Here is a 9260-nt window from a genome sequence, read left to right as displayed (position 1 = left end):
CAGTAGTTCTCGATCCCCGATGGAGTAGTTCCTCTCCGCCGGAGAGAAGGTCCTAGAAAAAAACCCACAAGTAACAGCATGCCCGGAAGAATTTTTTTGTAGAAGGACCGCTCCAGCTCCCACTGAGGAGGCATCAACCTCCAATAGGAAGGGTTTAGATGGGTCAGGTCTGGAGAGCACGGGAGCAGAAGAAAAGGCAGACTTGAGCCGTTTAAATGCGTCTTCCGCTTGGGGAGACCAGGACTTAGGATTGGCATTCTTCTTGGTTAAAGCCACGATAGGAGCCACAATAGTGGAAAAATGTGGAATAAATTGTCTGTAATAATTGTCGAACCCCAAAAAACGTTGGATAGCACGGAGTCCGGAGGGGCGTGGCCAATCTAAGACGGCAGAGAGTTTATCTGGGTCCATTTGTAGTCCCTGGCCAGAGACCAAGTATCCTAGGAAAGGAAGAGATTGACATTCAAACAGACATTTCTCCATTTTGGCATAAAGTTGATTGTCTCGAAGTCTCTGAAGAACCATGCGGACATGCTGGCGATGTTCTTCTAAGTTGGCAGAAAAAATCAGAATATCGTCCAGATACACAACATTACAGGAATATAAGAGATCACGAAAAATTTCATTAACAAAGTCTTGGAAGACGGCAGGGGCGTTGCACAGGCCAAAGGGCATGACTAGATACTCAAAGTGTCCATCTCTGGTGTTAAATGCAGTTTTCCATTCGTCCCCCTCCCTGATGCGGATGAGATTATAAGCACCTCTTAAGTCCAGTTTGGTAAAGATGTGGGCACCTTGAAGGCGATCAAAGAGTTCTGAGATAAGAGGTAGGGGGTAGCGGTTCTTTACCGTGATTTTATTAAGTCCGCGGTAATCAATGCAAGGACATAGGGAGCCATCTTTTTTGGACACAAAGAAAAATCCAGCTCCGGCAGGAGAGGAGGATTTGCGGATAAACCCCTTTTTTAAATTTTCCTGGATGTATTCAGACATAGCAAGAGTCTCTGGGGTGGACAGAGGATAAATTCTGCCCCGGGGTGGAGTAGTGCCCGGGAGGAGGTCAATAGGACAGTCATAAGGCCTGTGAGGAGGTAAAGTCTCAGCTTGTTTTTTGCAAAATACGTCAGCATAGTCCATATAAGCCTTAGGGAGACCGGTTACAGGGGACCCACAGGGTCACGGCAGGGAGTACTGGGAACCGGTTTAAGACAGTCCTTGAAACAAGAAGTACCCCAGCTCTTGATCTCTCCTGTGGACCAATCAAGGGTTGGGGAATGGCGTTGAAGCCACGGTAGTCCAAGGAGAATTTCGGAAGTGCAATTGGAGAGGACCAAAAACTCAATTTTTTCGTGATGAGGTCCGATGCACATTAGGAGGGGCTCCGTGCGGTAACGCACGGTACAGTCCAATCTTTCATTGTTAACACAATTGATGTAGAGGGGTCTGGCGAGACTGGTCACCGGGATGTTGAACCTGTTGATGAGAGAGGCCAAAATAAAATTTCCTGCAGATCCGGAATCCAAGAAGGCCATAGTAGAGAAGGAGAAGGTAGAGGCAGATATCCGCACAGGCACAGTAAGGCGTGGAGAAGCAGAGTTGACATCAAGAACTGTCTCACCTTTGTGCGGAGTCAGCGTACGTCTTTCCAGGCGGGGAGGACGGATAGGACAATCCTTCAGGAAGTGTTCGGTACCGGCACAGTACAGGCAAAGATTCTCCATGCGGCATCGTGTCCTCTCTTGAGGTGTCAAGCGAGACCAGTCAACTTGCATAGCCTCCACGGCGGGAGGCACAGGAACAGATTGCAGAGGACCAGAGGAGAGAGGAGCCGGGGAGAAAAAACGCCTTGTGCGAACAAAGTCCATATCCTGGCGGAGCTCCTGACGCCTTTCGGAAAAACGCATGTCAATGCGAGTGGCTAGATGAATGAGTTCATGCAGATTAGCAGGAATTTCTCGTGCGGCCAGAACATCTTTAATGTTGCTGGATAGGCCTTTTTTAAAGGTCGCGCAGAGGGCCTCATTATTCCAGGATAATTCGGAAGCAAGAGTACGGAATTGGATGGCGTACTCGCCAACGGAAGAATTACCCTGGACCAGGTTAAGCAGGGCAGTCTCAGCAGAAGAGGCTCGGGCAGGTTCCTCAAAGACACTTCGAATTTCCGAGAAGAAGGAGTGTACAGAGGCAGTGACGGGGTCATTGCGGTCCCAGAGCGGTGTGGCCCATGACGAAAGCCACCTTAGACCTTTCAGTAGGAAACTGGTCCGACATCATCTCCAAGTGCAGGGAACATTGCGAAAGAAAGCCACGGCAAAACTTAGAGTCCCCATCAAATTTATCCGGCAAGGATAGTCGTAGGCCGGAAGCGGCCACTCGCTGCGGAGGAGGTGCAGGAGCTGGCGGAGGAGATGATTGCTGAAGCTGTGGTAGTAGCTGCTGTAGCATCACGGTCAGTTGAGACAGCTGGTGGCCTTGTTGCGCTATCTGTTGCGACTGCTGGGCGACCACCGTGGTGAGGTCGGCGACAACTGGCAGTGGAACTTCAGCGGGATCCATGGCCGGATCTACTGTCACGATTCGGCTGGCAGGAGGTGGATCCTCTGTGCCAGAGAGGGATTGGCGTGGACCGTGCTAGTGGACCGGTTCTAAGTTACTACTGGTATTCACCAGAGCCCGCCACAAAGCGGGATGGTCTTGCAGCGGCGGTAGTAGCCAGGTCGTATCCACTAGCAACGGCTCAACCTCTCTGACTGCTGAAGATAGGCGCGGTACAAGGGAGTAGACAAGAGCAAGGTCGGACGTAGCAGAAGGTCGGGGCAGGCAGCAAGGGTCGTAGTCAGGGGCAACGGCAGGAGGTCTGGAACACAGGCTAGGAACACACAAGGAACGCTTTCACTGGCACAATGGCAACAAGATCCGGCGAGGGAATGCAGGGGAAGTGAGGTATACATAGGGAGTGCACAGGTGAACACACTAATTAGACCAACTGCGCCAATCAGTGGCGCAGTGGCCCTTTAAATCGCAGAGACCCGGCGCGTGCGCGCCCTAGGGAGCGGGGCCGCGCGCGCCGGGACAGGACCGACGGAGAGCGAGTCAGGTACGGGAGCCGGGGTGCGCATCGCGAGCGGGCGCCACCCGCATCGCGAATCGCATCCCGGCTGGGGGCGGTATCGCAGCGCACCCGGTCAGTAGATCTGACCGGGGCACTGCAGTAGCGAGGATGTTGCGAGCGCTCCGGGGAGGAGCGGGGACCCGGAGCGCTCGGCGTAACATATGCCCTGTTATTTTTCAAGGCAATCTGTTAGCTTTCTATCATGCTCAGAGCTGCAGACATGGGCAGATAGCTGATAGGGAGATAACAAAAATAATGCCTCTTAGCTGATGGTTGTTTGGAAAGGTATAAAATCCTGTTTTGCTTCTAAACTCTAAAATCATAGACGCAGTGCTGAGCCTGAGCATGTACCTTTCCTTCCTCCCTGAACCATCCCTGCTTTTCTTCCAGCACTAAGCCCTGTACATTGATCATGTAGGCCAGGGAAGCATGGGAAAAGGAGGATGCATGATGCAGCTTGATATGGCCTTTACAGCTCTTGAGCTTAGAAGTAAAACATAATTTCAGAACTTTGCAAGCAGCCATTATCTAAGAGTAATATATAATTTTCTTATTTCTAGACAACTGCTTAGAAGAACCCATGGTGCTGATTGTTGGGGCAAAGTCAGATGAGTCTGGGCATTTAAAACCTTTGAGATTGACATCACCTGGTCTTCCCAGATGATGATTGAGAACAATCCACGACACTGGCAGGTCTCAGCTTTGCAAAGGGGGCAGTGCATGCTAGAAATTCTGCAGGGTGCCCAAACTTTTGCAGACACCATTTTTTTGTTTTCTGTTATTTTGAAAGTGTAAATGATGGAAATAAAATCTAACTTTTGTTGACATATTATAAGAATTTCTAATCTGTAATTTGATGCCTTTTGGAGATTTTTCCATCTTTCCTTGGCTTCTTTATGCACATTAATACAAATTTTTACCCGGGGTGCCCATACTTTAGATCCCCACTGTACATATATATTAGTTCTTTCTTTTTTGATAACCCCTAGCTACTTCACCTCACTCTAGTATTGAGCCATATACTTAGAACTTTATAGGTTATATACACCTACAAACAAGCAAGATTTCTGGCTCTCACAGACCTGTAACTTCTTCTCTAAGAGTCTCCGCTGTCCTCCACTTGTTACCTGTATTAATGGCACCTGTTTGAACTTGCTATCAGTATAAAAGACACCTATCCACAACCTCAAACAGTCACACTCCAAACTCCACTATGGCCAAGACCAAAGAGCTGTCGAAGGACACCAGAAACAAAATTGTAGACCTACACCAGGGGAAGACTGAATCTGCAATAGGCAAGCAGCTTGGTGTGAAGAAATCCACTGTGGGAGCAATTATTAGAAAATGGAAGACATACAAGATCACTGATAATCTCCCTCAATCTGGGGCTCCATGCAAGATCTCACCCCATGGTGTCCTAATGATCACAAGAATGGTGAGCAAAAATCACACAGAACCACATGGGGAGACTTAGTGAATGACCTTCAGAGAGCTGGGACCAAAGTAGCAAAGGCTACCATCAGTAACACACTATGCTGCCAGGGACTCAAATCATGCAGTGCCAGACATGTCCCTCTGCTTAAGCCATTACATGTCCGGGCCCGTCTGAAGTTTGCTAGAGAGCATTTGGATGATCTAAAAGAGTATTGGGAGAATGTCATGTGGTCAGATGAAACCAAAGTAGAACTTTTTGGTAAAAACTCAACTCGTCATGTTTGGAGGAGAAAGAATGCTTAGTTGCATCCAAAGAACACCATACCTACTGTGAAGCATGGGGGTGGAAACATCATGCTTTGGGGCTGTTTTTCTGCTAAGGGATCAGGACAACTGATCTGTGTAAAGGAAAGAATGAATGGGGTCATGCATCATGAGATTTTGAGTGAAAACCTCCTCCCATCAGCAAAGGCATTGAAGATGAAACGTGGCTGGGTCTTTCAGCATGACAATGATCCCAAACACACCGCCCAGGCAACGAAGGAGTGGCTTCGTGAGAAGCATTTCAAGGTCCTGGAGTGGCCTAGCCAGTCTCCAGATCTCAACCCCATAGAAAACCTTTGGAGGGAGTTGAAAGTCCGTGTTGCCCAGTGACAGCCCCAAAACATTACTGCTCTAGAGGAGATCTGCATGGAGGAATGGGCCAAAATACCAGCATCAGTGTGTAAAAACCTTGTGAAAGTTTACAGAAAACGTTTGACCTCTGTCATTGCCAACAAAGGGTATATAACAAAGTATTGAGATGAACTTTTGTTATTGACCAAATACTTATTTATTGGTCAATAACTTAGGTTTACCTATGATGAAAATTACAGGCCTCTCTTATCTTTTTAAGTGGGAGAACTTGAACAATTGGTGGCTAACTAAATGCTTTTTTGCCCCACTGTAGGCAGAGTTCTAAGAAAAAGTGCTGAAGAAATATTTCATTACAAATGCAAATATCTACTAAAATGGACATGCTAGGACAGCTGACAGGTCCTCCTAGTATTTTACTGGTGATTGTATGGTTATGTCAGTCATGGTTGTCTATTTTATAAAAAAAAAAAAAAAAACAATAATCCCAGAACATGATCTTTTGGCGCTCCTTGAAGACTAGTTTTGAGAAACACTAATATTCCTGCTAAATTAAAAGAATAACCTTGCTCTAGATGAATGGATGCTGTTGGACTTCTTGGACACCCAGTGTCTATTTTCAGTCTGTATATTGTTCACACATCTTCCACGTCTAAGTATACTAATTGTATGAGAAAATACTAATCATTACTATGCTAATAATAAAAAGACTCTCACAGCAAGAGATTGTGATCAAATTCACTAACTGTTCTGGAGCTTGATTACTCTAAAAATAGATAATTAAAAAAAAAATAATTAAAAGTATGGCACAGCACCATGAGGAAGAATATGAACGAGAAGGATGGATGGATATATTTAAGAATATGTCAAATGTGACATGAAATGTGCATAAATTATGGGGTGTGCAATGTGGAACGTCAGGGGACCTGGTATGTGAGGGGTTGAAGACGAGGGTAGTAGTTCCAGATAGTCCCGGATATATCATGTGGCTGCATGTTTAGCTGTCCTCTTTAAGATAAGCTGTTCAGTGTTTATTAAACTTCTGAAAACAGTACAATACAATGTCCCTTGGACTTGGTACAGTTGTTGTCATTATACTTGTCAGCTTTTGGAGACACAATCTGGTGACAAGTCACTATCCCTAGTTTTACGGGGTGTTGTAGGCAGACTCCAGACTTTAGTTGAGAATTGCTTTCTTGCTCTTAAGAGTTATTCTGGTGCTTGACGTTTTACCCTAGGGGGTGGGGGCTTGAGTCAAAGCAAACTATGTTTCCTTTCACTTACTTCTTTATGGAAGGTGCTAAGCCGAATTGCCTTTGGCACATCCAGAAGTCCCCTGAAGAAGGGGGAGAGAAAAAAAGAGAGAGAAAAAGAGAGAGAAAGAGAGAGAGAGAGAGAGAGAGAGAGAGAAAGAAAGCGAGAGCGAGAAAAAGAGAGAAAGAGAGAGAGAGAGAGAGAAAAGAGAGAGAGAAAAGAGAGAGAAAAGGAGAGAGAGAGAAAGAGAGAAAGAGAGAGAGAGAGAGAAAGAGAGAGAGAGAGAGAGAGAGAAAGAGAGAGAGAGAGAAAGAGAGAGAGAAAGATAGAGAAAGAGAGAGAGAGAGAGAAAGAGAGAGAGAGAGGGGGGTCAGGGATCACAGCAGGACACTCACCGGATATGCATGTAGTAATGGAGTCCGTACGCCATTTCAGCGTGTCTATTAGTACGACTGCGCAGAGTATACAAAAGGAAGTGAGAGACATCAACCAATCGGCTGCCGAGACGCTCTGTCACATGGTGCGCTGCAACGCGACAGGAGCCATATTTGAAATGGGAAAGAAGCCCAATAAGCATGTATGGGACACAGAATAAAAAAAATAAAAAAACAGGGTAGATGAATGTCATGTCATAAAGTGTATGAAAGTGGTTAAGAATGAAAGAAGAGTGCATAAGAAAATAAAAAAAATAATAAAAACAAAATAAAAAATAAAAATAAAATTAAAAATTCAATAATAAAGAGTAGAGTATAGCCCCTGGATAATGGTGGACCTCCCACGTTATAAGTACATCTCTGGATGTACTTCGCCACCTCACCCCTCTTCTTGCAGTTTGGCCTTTCTTCTAGTGTATCTCCTCCTCCTTGACCTACCTCTTTGCTCCTTTGCCTCTGATCTCCTACGTACCAGACTCCTTCACCTTCCCTTCTCCCCCTCTCTACTCCTTTCTTTCTTTTTGCACTTTCTTTCTTTTGCTGGTTCTCTCCATTTTGATTTCCTTTCCCTGCATACTGCTGGATTTGGTGTTTCTATTCACTTATGTTCTTTATTGTGTTTTTTTCCTCTTTAAAGGGGTACTCCGGTGAAAACCTTTTTTCTTTTAAATCAACGGTGGCAGAAAGTTAAACATATTTGTAAATTACTTCTATTAAAAAAATCTTAATCCTTCCAGTACTTATTAGCTGCTGAATGCTACAGAGGAAATTCCTTTCTTTTTGGAACACTGATGACATCACCAGCACAGTGCTCTCTGCTGACATCTCTCTGCTCTCTGCTGCGGGGATCCGGTCATTCATAACGCCGCACGGAGGTCCCCTCTCCTTCCTCCGTGCGGCTCCCGGCGTCTCCTGCTCTGGTCTGTGATCGAGCAGACCAGAGCAGGAGATGACCGATAATACTGATCTGTTCTATGTCCTATACATAGAACAGATCAGTATTAGCAATCATGGTATTGCTATGAATAGTCCCCTATGGGGACTATTCAAGTGTAAAAAAAAATGTAAAAAAATGTAAAAGTAAAAGTAAAAAAAAAGTGAAAAATCCCCTCCCCCAATAAAAAAGTAAAACGTCCGTTTTTTCCTATTTTACCCCCAAAAAGCGTAAAAATAGACATATTTATAGACATATTTGGTATCGCCGCGTGCGTAAATGTCCGAACTATTAAAATGAAATGTTAATGATCCCGTACGGTGAACGGCGTGAACGAAAAAAAATTAAAAAAGTCCAAAATTCCTACTTTTTTAATACATTTTATTAAAAAAAAAATTATAAAAAATGTATTAAAAGTTTTTATATGCAAATGTTGTATCAAAAAAAAGTACAGATCATGGCGCAAAAAATGAGCCCCCATACCGCCGCTTATACGGAAAAATAAAAAAGTTAGAGGTCATCAAAATAAAGGGATTATAAATGTACTAATTTGGTTAAAAAGTTTGTGATTTTTTTTAAGCGCAACAATAATATAAAAGTATATAATAATGGGTATCATTTTAATCGTATTGACCCTCAGAATAAAGAACACATGTCATTTTTACCAGAAATTGTACGGCGTGAAAACAAAACCTTCCAAAATTAGCAAAATTGCGTTTTTCGTTTTAATTTCCCCACAAAAATAGTGTTTTTTGGTTGCGCCATACATTTTATGATATAATGAGTGATGTCATTACAAAGGACAACTGGTCGCGCAAAAAACAAGCCCTCATACTAGTCTGTGGATGAAAATATAAAAGAGTTATGATTTTTAGAAGGCGAGGAGGAAAAAATGAAAACGTAAAAATTAAATTGTCTGAGTCCTTAAGGCCAAAATGGGCTGAGTCCTTAAGGGGTTAAGGACCAAGGGCGTACAGGTACGCCTTTGCTCCCTGGTACTTAAGGACCAAGGGCGTACCTGTACGCCCGTGGGAATTTCGGTCCCCGCCGGCGCCGGGCGGGGATCGCGCCGGGGTGACTGCTGATATCTATCAGCAGGCACCCCGCGCAAATGCCCAGGGGGGTCATTAGACCCCCCCATGTCGGCGATCGGCGCAAATCGCAGGTGAATTCACACTTGCGATTTGCGCCGATTCCGGGTCATACGGGTCTATGATGACCCGGTGACCCGAAATAGAAGGGGGATCGCGGGTGTCCTAGACACCCACGATCCCCCTGTAGCGATAGGAGTGAGGTGGCAGAGTTGCCACCCCTCCTATCTCTGCTATTGGTGGTCTAGACGCGACCACCAATAGCAGATCGGGGGCGGAGGGGTTTACTTTCGGTTTCCCCGTCCTGCCCTCCCACAATAGGCGGGACAGGACGGGGAAACCGACAGGGACCGGCGCCGAAGATCCAC

Source organism: Hyla sarda, chromosome 5 (assembly GCF_029499605.1).
Source record: "Hyla sarda isolate aHylSar1 chromosome 5, aHylSar1.hap1, whole genome shotgun sequence".
Taxonomy (NCBI): Eukaryota; Metazoa; Chordata; class Amphibia; order Anura; family Hylidae; genus Hyla; species Hyla sarda.
This window is presented reverse-complemented; position numbering follows the sequence as displayed.